We start from the raw sequence: 10,085 nt of genomic DNA, 5'->3' as shown, positions 1-10,085 counted from the left end.
ATGAATTGACCTGTTTGCTCATTGCCTCTGGAGCTCCATAGCTCATAGAGTTCCATAGTTTACCTGATGGTTCCTTGCCCCCATAGTTCCATGGGTTGACCTGATGGTTCATTGCCATGGTAGAGCCCTGAAAACATGACATTTCCTACCTAGCACCCTGTGAGTTGACCTGTTTGGTCTTCGCCCCATAGTTTTGTGGGTTGACCTGATGGCTCATTATCCCAGTAGAGCCCTGTGAGTTGACCATATGGTTAATTGGCACAGCAGAGCCCTACGGCATGACCTAATGGCTCATTACCACAGTAGAGACATATGGATTTTCCTGATAGCTCTTCCCCCTTTTAGTGCCCTATGGCTAGACCTGATGGCTCTTTTACTCCATAGCACCCTATAGCTTGTCTTGATTGCTCTATCCACCCATAGTGCCCTATTGTTTGACCTGATATCTCGTTGCCCAAATGCAGTGCCATGGATTGACCAATTGATTCACTGGCCCGGCAGAGCCCTATGAACTAACATGTTGTCTATAGTGCCCTCTTATAGGTGCTAAGAGAAAAATACACACCAATCAATATCAGTTTAGTTCAGAATTTATTGAGTAAGCAATAAATGAGCGAAAGAGTGCTGGGTGGCCAGGACTCTCCGCTCCACCAAAGGCGCATGCCATGGGGCCTCTCGTCCCTTCTTTTTATGGTCTCTGACTCCCGCATTCATGGCATATCTTCTTTTCTTTCTAGGCTGCGCCGGCCGTTACTAGGGGTCGTTCTCTGCCTCCTGGTGGTCGAGGTGATGAAGGCCAGAGTCTTCCTCAGCTCTGATCATGCACACTTAAGGGGAGATTTTTACCAAATATCTTAAGGGATATTCATAGGGAGAGTGAGTTCACAAGTGTTCATCATTGGTAATATACAATAAAATTACTAAGATATCCCAACTGTTATTAAAAAAAAAAAATAGTTTTACTTTTTCCTTAGAGAGATTTTTAGACTGTCCAAAGTCTTGTATACTTCCCACTGAGATCCTGTGTCATGGATCGGTCCTTTCACACGGCTCGCATGGGTCCATCCGCGCTCAGCTGTCCGGATCGCTGTTTCTATTGGTTGTATAACAAGAAATGTTTCTTGCCAGCGTGGAGTAAAAGAAGACTCTTTCTATGTTTTAGTTAACACCTTGTCTCCTGGACGGATTTATTGTATTGCCATATTTAGCGAGGGCTGTTGTACCACCGATCCTTTCTTTCTTTCTTCATTCCTTCTCTTAATAATTTTGATTAAATATTCCCATAGTCAGTATTCTTGTAACTTGTGGTGTTCCGATAGGAGTTCTAAATCATATGGCATTCCATACAGCATTTCAAAAAGTGATATTCCAGCATCTGTTCTTGGCTGTGCTCTTAAATAAAGTAGTGCCAGGGGCAAACACTTAATCCAAGACATCTTGGTTTCAATCATGTATTTAGTAAGCTGTTTTTTAATTTCTGTGTTCATCCTTTCCACTCTTCCAGAGCTCTGTGGGTGCCATGGGGTTGTGATATTCCCATTTGGTCCCCGTCAGAGCTAAAGCGTCTTTCACTGCCTTTGATACGAAATGAAGGCCTCTCTCCAAATTTATAACTTCCATGTTCCCATATCTTGGAATAATATGTTCAAACAATGTCTTAACCACTGTCTGTGATCAGGAATGGTGTGGTGCGCAGCACTGCAAAGTCTACCTGGCCCTGTACTCAGCACTGGTGAAGCCTCACCTGGATAACTATGTTCAGTTTTGGGCACCACAGTACAGAAAGGACATTGAGGTGATGGAGCAGGTCCAAAGAAGGCCAGCAATGCTGGGGAATGGCCTGGAGAATGTGCTCTACAAGGAGAGACTGAAGGAACTTTGGCTATTTAGTCTGGGGAAAGGGAGGATGAGGGGAGACCTCATTGCTCTCTTCCAGCATCTGAAAGGTACTTACATCGAGAGCAGGGTTGCTCTCTTCTCACTGGTGACAGATGCTAGGACAAGGGGACACGGCCTTAAGTTGTACCAGGGTATGTTTAGGTAGGATATCATGAAAAACTACTTTACATAAAGGTTTTTAAGGCACTGGAATAGGCTCCCCGGGGAGGTGTTAGAGTCACCATCTCTGGATGTGGTTAAAACCCATTTGGAAGTTGTGTTCATGGACATGACTTAGCAAAAGGGTTGTTAGAGTTCGGTTAGTATGCTTAGGTCATTACTAGACTCGATGATCTTTAAGGTCTTTTCCAATCTGAGTGATTCGATGATTCAGTGATTCTACCCAGCCAATAATAACATCATAGAAGACCACCAGGTTGGCTGAGCAGGACTTCCCCCTTGAGAACCCATACTGACTACTAATAATGACTCTCTTCTCTTCCAACTGCCTGGAGATAGCATCCTGAACAAAATGTTCCATCACCTATTTAGGGACAGAGGTGAGGTTGACTGGCCTGTAGTTCCCCGGATCCTCCTTGCTCTTTTTGAAGACAGCAATGACACTGGCTATCCTCCAGTCTTCAGGCACCTCTCCCATTTTCCATGAGCTCTGGAAGATGATAGGGAGCAGTTCACCTCTGCCAACTCCCTCAGAACATGGGTGCATCCCATTGGGGTTCATGGATTTATGTTCACTGGTGTTGCATAGATGCTCTCAGACAATATCCTCCCAAACCAAAGGAGAGCCTTCCATTTCCCGGACCCTATCACTTACCCCCACAGTCCAAATGTCCAAAGTGGTAAACACAAGGGAAATAACCTTTACACAACTATAGTTAGAGACAGGACAAGGAGGAAATGGTTTTAAGCTAGAAGAGGGAAGCTGTGGATCAGGTGTTAGGGGGAAGTTGTTTTTACTGAGAGAGTGGTGAGGTGCTTGAACAGGTTGCACAGATTGGCTGTGGATGACCTGACCCTGGAGGTGTTGAAGGCTGAGTTGGATGGGGCCCAGAGCAATGTGATCTTGGACTTGATCTAGCGGTTGGCAGCCATGCCTGTGGCAGGAGAGTTGGAACTTGATGATCCCTGTGGTCCCTTCCAGCCCAAGACATTCTATGATTCTATGACGAAGAATAATCATCACTATTATGCTTTTTCTTTTCTTGGTTATTATATTCTTTCTTCATTTCAACTCACAGATTTCTACTTTGTTGGCTGTTTTTTCCAATGCTCTCTTCCATCCTAGCGGGAGGGGTTGGGGAGCAAATGGTTGTGTGATGCTGAGCTGCCTGACAAAACTGTGTATGTCATTTGAATAGAATCTTTTTTGAGAGGAAGATTTATTTTGGTTCTGGATTAGTTTTCTTAAAAATATTCCTGGGACTAAGTAGGACTCTATCACTTGTCCAACTGCAATAATGCCAAGGAGCTCAGAACGGGAAAACGTGAGTCATATCCATTATTTACAGGATGCGGCTGAAGGAGCTGGGGTTTTCAGCGTGCAGAAGAGGAGACTCAGAGGAGATCTAATTGCTCTCTATGACTGCCCGTAGGGAGCTTGTAATGGACTGGTGGTCGGCCTCTTCTCTCGTTTAACTAGTAATAGGACAAGAGGGAGTGGCCTCGAGTTGCACCAGGGCAGATTCAGGCTGGACATGAGGTATAGAGAGAACTATAGGTGATAAGCGGCCAGTTGGACTGGATGTATATGAAGCTCTGCCTCAAGCGCAGGAACATGCTCACTTTTTCCTGCAGCCTCTTTCAGGCTACACCTCCCTCCTCTAGTGTGGGCTCCTGCACAGAGCATGCACTCCAAAAGTAGCTGCAGCATGATCCAAAGCCACAGACAACAGCGGAAATGCAGTCAGTCCTCTTGGCTGGAAGGGGCTTCCTGCTGGTACTGGACATGCCCAGGGTTCAGAAGCATCTCGGGGGATCCGGCTCTGAAGTAGAGCTGCAAAACAAGAAAAGGATTGAGATGTGGCCAGGCCGCTCAAGCTGAGTGGACATGGCAGGGTTTGGCCATGAGCTGAGGGCAGGGGCTGCTCCATTTCCAGCCGCTTCAACAGCCCCAGCGCAACTGAAGGCGAGCCCATCAGCGACATCGATGGTGCCACTGGGGAAAGGCGCGGTTGTCAGGCCATGGACATGTCCACGGGAAGTGGGAAGAAGGGAGCAGAGCGGTGCCCTGCGAGCCACAAATTGCTGCAATTGAATGACTACATGGGGGTCTACTAGGACAGGGCTTTGGTGGGAGGTTCCATGGGAACCGTCTCTGAGCAACAGTCTCTGCACGTTCTAGAAGATGCATGGCATGCGCCTTAGCTCTTAGAAACAGCAGGCTCACACAGCTTGCCTCAAGTCCTCAGGGCACCTTGTGCTCCCAGGGCACAGCCAGAAGAGCAGAGAGGCATGCTCCAGCTCTGGAAAAACCCATTCCCATGCCTCTGCCCTGCACACCCATGGAAAGCCACGTGGTGTCCTTGGGCCGTACTGCAGCCACCAGCCCCAGAGTCAGAGGGCAGCTGGCAGTACCGGAGCCCCATGCACCTGCTGTGGGCACTAGATGCAGCAAGATCCCACGGCTTGTCCCCAGACATCAGCAGGTACAACAGAATCTGCCCGGCTGGAACACGTCCCGGGCAAACAGTGTGAGCATGCGCCAAGGCCCAAGTGCTGCAAACACGTCCCATTACATACAAGGAGAGACCTGTGCCAATGCTGCCAGTGATGTCAGCACTGAACACAGTGGCATGCTGGATGCCAGGTTCACTGCGGGGACATCTGAGAATGTGCCCGTGCTCTCTTGTTTTTGCCCTGATACCGTGGAGGGTGTGGAAAAAGAAGGGCAAGACAAGCGTCAGAAAGATGCTGCAGAGGCAGCCAGTGTGCCACGCAGCAGACCTGGCTCCTCACCTGGTGAGATGAAGACCAGGCCATCAGCTTCCCCTGTGGCTGATGATCCCAGACCTGAGGGGCATTTGCACACATGCAAGGAGGGAGCAGAAGCTGCAGCCTATCAGAAGGAGGTGAGTAAAGTGCCTGTGATTGGCACCGGGTGTGAAATAGGGCAGTGGCAGGAGCGATGCCGGGGTGTGCACTGTTGGGAGATGCCTGGTGCTGTCTCTGTTGCAGCCAGCTTCATGCACAAGGCTGGACATCACCTCCATAAGCCCTGGCTCGCCTTCAAGTGAGAGGCAAGGGAAGGGGATCCCTTGTCTGGGACCCTGGTACCCACAGCATCACCAGCCAGTGGCATACAGGGCTGTGCCACAGCTCTCCTCACACAGGTTTCTGCAGAGGCCGGAGGAAAAGCACAGAGCTCCGAGTGCTTCATAGAGACACCAGAGGATGGCCCAGGTATGTTCCCAGGCAGAAAACCATCCCAGACAGGATCCTGCTGCCATCGGCTGGCAGAGATCTGAGCCCTGCCGTATTGAGGTCAGTCCTCCCAAGGAAATTCCACGGTGCTGGGGGCAGGCAGGGCCTTGTTTCTGCCCCTTGCCTACTTGTCCCTTGCTCTCTGTCCCCCCCAGGTACCGCTGCCACACCATACACAGCAGCTCGCCGCCGGATGTCAGCTGTCGTCAGAAGGGCGCTTCGGGTTCTGCACAGGGCTTTTACCTACAGCTGCATGAAGGGACAGAGAGGGGAGAGGCACCAGGCTGCCAGCACCAGGCAGCTTCCCAGAGATGGCAGCTTCCATCCTGAGGATGCAGAATGATGATCAATTTGATCCCGATCCTGTCTCCTCCACGTCTTCTCCAAGATGCAGAGCCTGTGCCATGGGCATTAGAGACAACAGACGGCCAGAGATTTCCCCAGGACCTCAGGAACCTGACATCTCCAGCACGTGGCAGCATGAGCTGAGAGCAGGAGGCCAGCCCTGCAAGACTCATCACCCATTTTCCTGCCTCTGCATTCCAGACCCAAGCCTGGGAACACCTGCAAGATGAGCCCAGGGGCTGGCCACTGAGGCTGCTGAGATCCCCGCAGCTCAGACAGATGCTCAGGAGGGCACCAGAGACACTGGTGCAGCCTCTACACCACAGAAGGGCTCAGAAGGGCAGGCAGGTCCTGCAAAAGAACGGAACTAGGACAAGAAAGCAAACTTGACTCTCACTGATGTGTCTGGACTGAAATGACAAAGAACCGTTTCCTAAGACATTGCAACTAACAGAACTGACAGTTTGATTGAGTACAAGGGACTGTGATTCACGTACTCAGTTCCAGCATTTATCGAATCCTTCCAAATGTTCTTTGAAAATGTTCCATTGGACATATTTAAACCAGAACTCTGTGGAAGAACTCAATTTGTGTGTTCCATCTAAAAATAATAAAAATTCCACAGACCACGCTGAGTGCTAAGCTCTTCCTCTATTCCTCCCCATGCCTGTAGGGTTTCCTGGCGCTGCTGTGATAAAAATGCAGGATCTGACTCTTGGCCCTATTGAAACTCACACAGTAAAGCTTAGCTCATCCATCCAGTCTGTCCAAGTCCTTCTCAAGTGCCCTTCTCCCCTCAGGCAGATCAACACTCCCTCTCAACTTTGGGCCATCTGCAACCTTACTGAAGGAGCGCTCAATCCCCATATCAAGATCGTAAATAAAGATGTTAAATCCAAGTGGCCCCAGTACCGAGCCCTTGGGGACACTACTCAAGACCAACCACCAACTGGAGGTAACTCCACTGACCACACTCTTTCGGTCCAGCCATCCAGCCAGTGTTTCACCCAGCTGAGTGCACACACATCCAAACCATGGGCAGCCAGCTTCTCCACTAGAATGCTGTGGGGGACAGTGTCAAAGGCTTTACTGAAGTCCGGGTAGAGCACAGATGGGGTAGGTGGGGGAGAGAAGTGGATGTAGTCTACCTTGATTAAAGCAAGTCTTTGGACAGTGTAACCCACATCGTCCTTCTAACAAAGCTGAGGAAGTGTGGAATAGATGTGTGGATGATGACGTGGGTTGAGAACTGGCTGACTGGCAGAGCTCAGAGAGTTGTGGTCGGCAGCACAGGGTCCAGATGGAGGCCTGCAGTTATCAGTGTTGCTCAGGGGTTGCTGCTGGGTCTGGTCCTGTTCAACATCTTCATCAGTGTCCTTGATGAAGAGATAGAGTCCACCCTCAGCAATTTGCTGATGAGTATGATAATACGTTCAAACAATGTCTTAACCACTGTCTGAGCTGTTGCCCTAGCGGTGGGGTAGGCTTCCACAAAATGTGTTAAATGGTCCACTATTACTAATAAGTATTTTTGTCTTCCAACGTTTGGAAGACCTGTGAAGTCTATCTGTATTTTAGCAAAATGTCTATCAGCCAATTCTCTTCCTCCTTGTATTTTTTCCCTCAATTGTTGTTCATTTACTTTTCTACAAATCATACAGTTGTCTACCATTCTTCTGGCTATACTATAGATGTCCATTCACATATATTTATTTGCAAATTGATCCACCAAGGCTTGAAATCCCCAATGAGTTTGCCTATGAAATTCTCCTAACATTCTCCAAGCTATTCCTTTAGGGATTAACTCTCTTCCATCACATAGTAACAATTTTCCCTCCTTTTCCTCAACTTCCATTTGTCGGAGCATTTCCTTCTCCTTTATAGTAAAACTTCTAGCCTCTCTTGTTTCTTTTCGGGGACTATCAGCCTGTATTTCGTTTAGGATCAAGAAGGCCGCCCTTTTCGCTTCTTCAGCTAAATTATTACCTCTTCTCTGAGCTGACATCCCCCTCTGGTTGTCGTTTACATGCACTACTGTGATTCTCTTTAGTTCTCTTATCGCCCTTACGCTCTGTCTTATTAACGACTCATGAATCAACCCTTTCTCGTGTGACTTTACCAATCCTCTTTCCTCCCATATCTTTCCAAAGGTATGGACTACCCCATACGTATATCTCCAATCCGTACAGATGGTCCCAATTCTTCCTGTTAACATTTGTAGGGCTCTAAGGACCGCATATAATTCACAGCCCTGAGCTGACCACGTTTTATCCAATGGTCCCAGTTCAGTTACTGCAAATGCATTCCCGTTCATTATGGCATACCTTGATTTTCGTTCCCCTTCTACCACCCACGAGGAGATATCTATGAATAATTTTTTGCCTTCTAATAACTCCTCCTCTTCTAAGTCCTCCCGTATTTTTGCCTGATACTCTATACACTGCTTATACTCATGCGCTAAATCTTCCTCTGGCTCCTCATCACTCATTTTCTCATCACCCATTTTCCTGTCTCTGCATTCCAGACCCAAGCCTGGGAACACCTGCAAGATGAGCCCAGGGGCTGGCCACCGAGGCTGTTGAGATCACCGCAGCTCAGACAGATGCTCAGAAGGGCACCAGAGACACGGGTGCAGCCTCGGAAGTACCGCTCAGTCCTCGTGATCAACTGCTTTGAAATCGGCACAGCCGGAGCTGCAGTGGCTGATTGAGGTACAGGGTGGGTATTCGGGAGGTTCCAGTCTCTCGGGAACGGAGTGAGAGAAGCTAGTCCCAACGGCTGTTCTCGCGAGAGGTTAACGAGGCGTAGGCGTTAACGAGGCGTAGGCGTTAATGAGGCGTAGGCGTTGCCAGGGTTTCAGCGCCTTCGCCCGCACCCCTCAGCTGAATAAGGCTCAGGGAGGGCAGCGAAGTATCACATTACAATTCATATCTATATATATTATTATAAACTATTATTTATTTATTTATTTATTTACTTTCAATTTTTCATTTCTTTGTTTTTATTTTTTTTTTTGTGCCATGGTCTCTACTAGACAGAGGGCTTGCCTTAAGAAGGCTGTGGCGACCCAGACAGAAGGTCTGCCTAGAAGTGTGGCTACACAGGTCTCTGGTTGTAAGGAGTGCCAGTCTGCTACTACTAGATGAGGGTGCTAAGCAGTTCTCCTGTGCAAGGTGTGAGCAGGTGGAAGATCTGCTTAACATGGTGGTTGAATTGAAAGAGGAGGTTGAGAGACTGAGGGCCATCAGGGACTGTGAGCGGGAGATTGACTGGTGGAGTAACTCCCTAGAGTGCCAGAGAGAAAGGCACCAGGGAGATCCCCCACAGTTGGTGGTGGACTCCCTGACCTGTCCCTGTAGGGCAGAAGGGGGATATCAGAGGGATGGGGAGGGCTGGCAGAGAGTCCCTGCTCAGTACCCTGCTCGGTACCGTGGGCAATCTCCCCCTCTGCCTCCCCAGTGTCCCCAGATACCCCTAAGCAATAGACTTGCAGCATTGGAAGTTGAAGAGGTGACAAGGGGTGAAGTGCAGGAAGATTCCCGCAGGAGGTCACCCAATGGCAAGGCAGTCACCTCCGTGCATTGAGACTGCTGCTACTAAGAAAGAAAGGAAGGTGATCGTAGTGGGTGGCTCCCTTCTAAAGGGAACTGAGGGCCCCATTTGCAGACCAGACCCAAACCGCAGGGAAGTGTGCTGTCTCCCTGGGGCTCGAATCAGGGACATTACTAGAAGACTCCCGGACTTGATACGCCCCACCGACTACTACCCATTACTCGTAGTTCAGGCAGACTGCAATGAAATATCTCAGAGAAGTCTGCGAACTATGAAAAGAGAATTAAGGGGATTAGGGCGATGAGTTCAAGGGGTGGGAGCACAAGTGGTGTTTGCTTCCATACCTTCTGGGGCGGTGAAGGACACAGAATAGGCTAGGAAAACACAGGTGATGAATAACTGGCTGAGAAGTTGGTGTAGAGATAGACACTTTGGGTTTTTTGACCATGGGACAGTTTACTCGGCTCCTGGCCTGTTATCTGTTGATGGGACGCACCTATCCCAAAGGGGGAAACGAATCCTAGCACAGGAGCTAGCTGGACTCATTGAGAGAGCTTTAAACTAGCTGTGACAGGGGAAGGGGATAAAACAGGGCTCACCAGTAAAGAGCCTAAGGAGGCTGTGCTGGAGAAAGGGGTGAGGCAGATATCTCAGCTGAAGTGCATCTACACCAATGCACGCAGCATGGGCAATAAACAAGAAGAGCTTGAAGCCATTGTGAGGCAGGCTAACTATGACCTCGTGGCTATTACAGAAACATGGTGGGACCTCTCCCATGACTGGAATACTGGGATTGATGGCTACAAGCTCTTCAGAAGGGACAGACAGGGAAGAAAGAGTGGTGGCATAGCTCTCTATATCAGAGAGTG

This window comes from Cyrtonyx montezumae, unplaced genomic scaffold, assembly GCF_038088225.1.
Source record: "Cyrtonyx montezumae isolate F1298 unplaced genomic scaffold, pur_monq_1.0 scaffold_62, whole genome shotgun sequence".
Lineage (NCBI taxonomy): Eukaryota > Metazoa > Chordata > Aves > Galliformes > Odontophoridae > Cyrtonyx > Cyrtonyx montezumae.
This window is presented reverse-complemented; position numbering follows the sequence as displayed.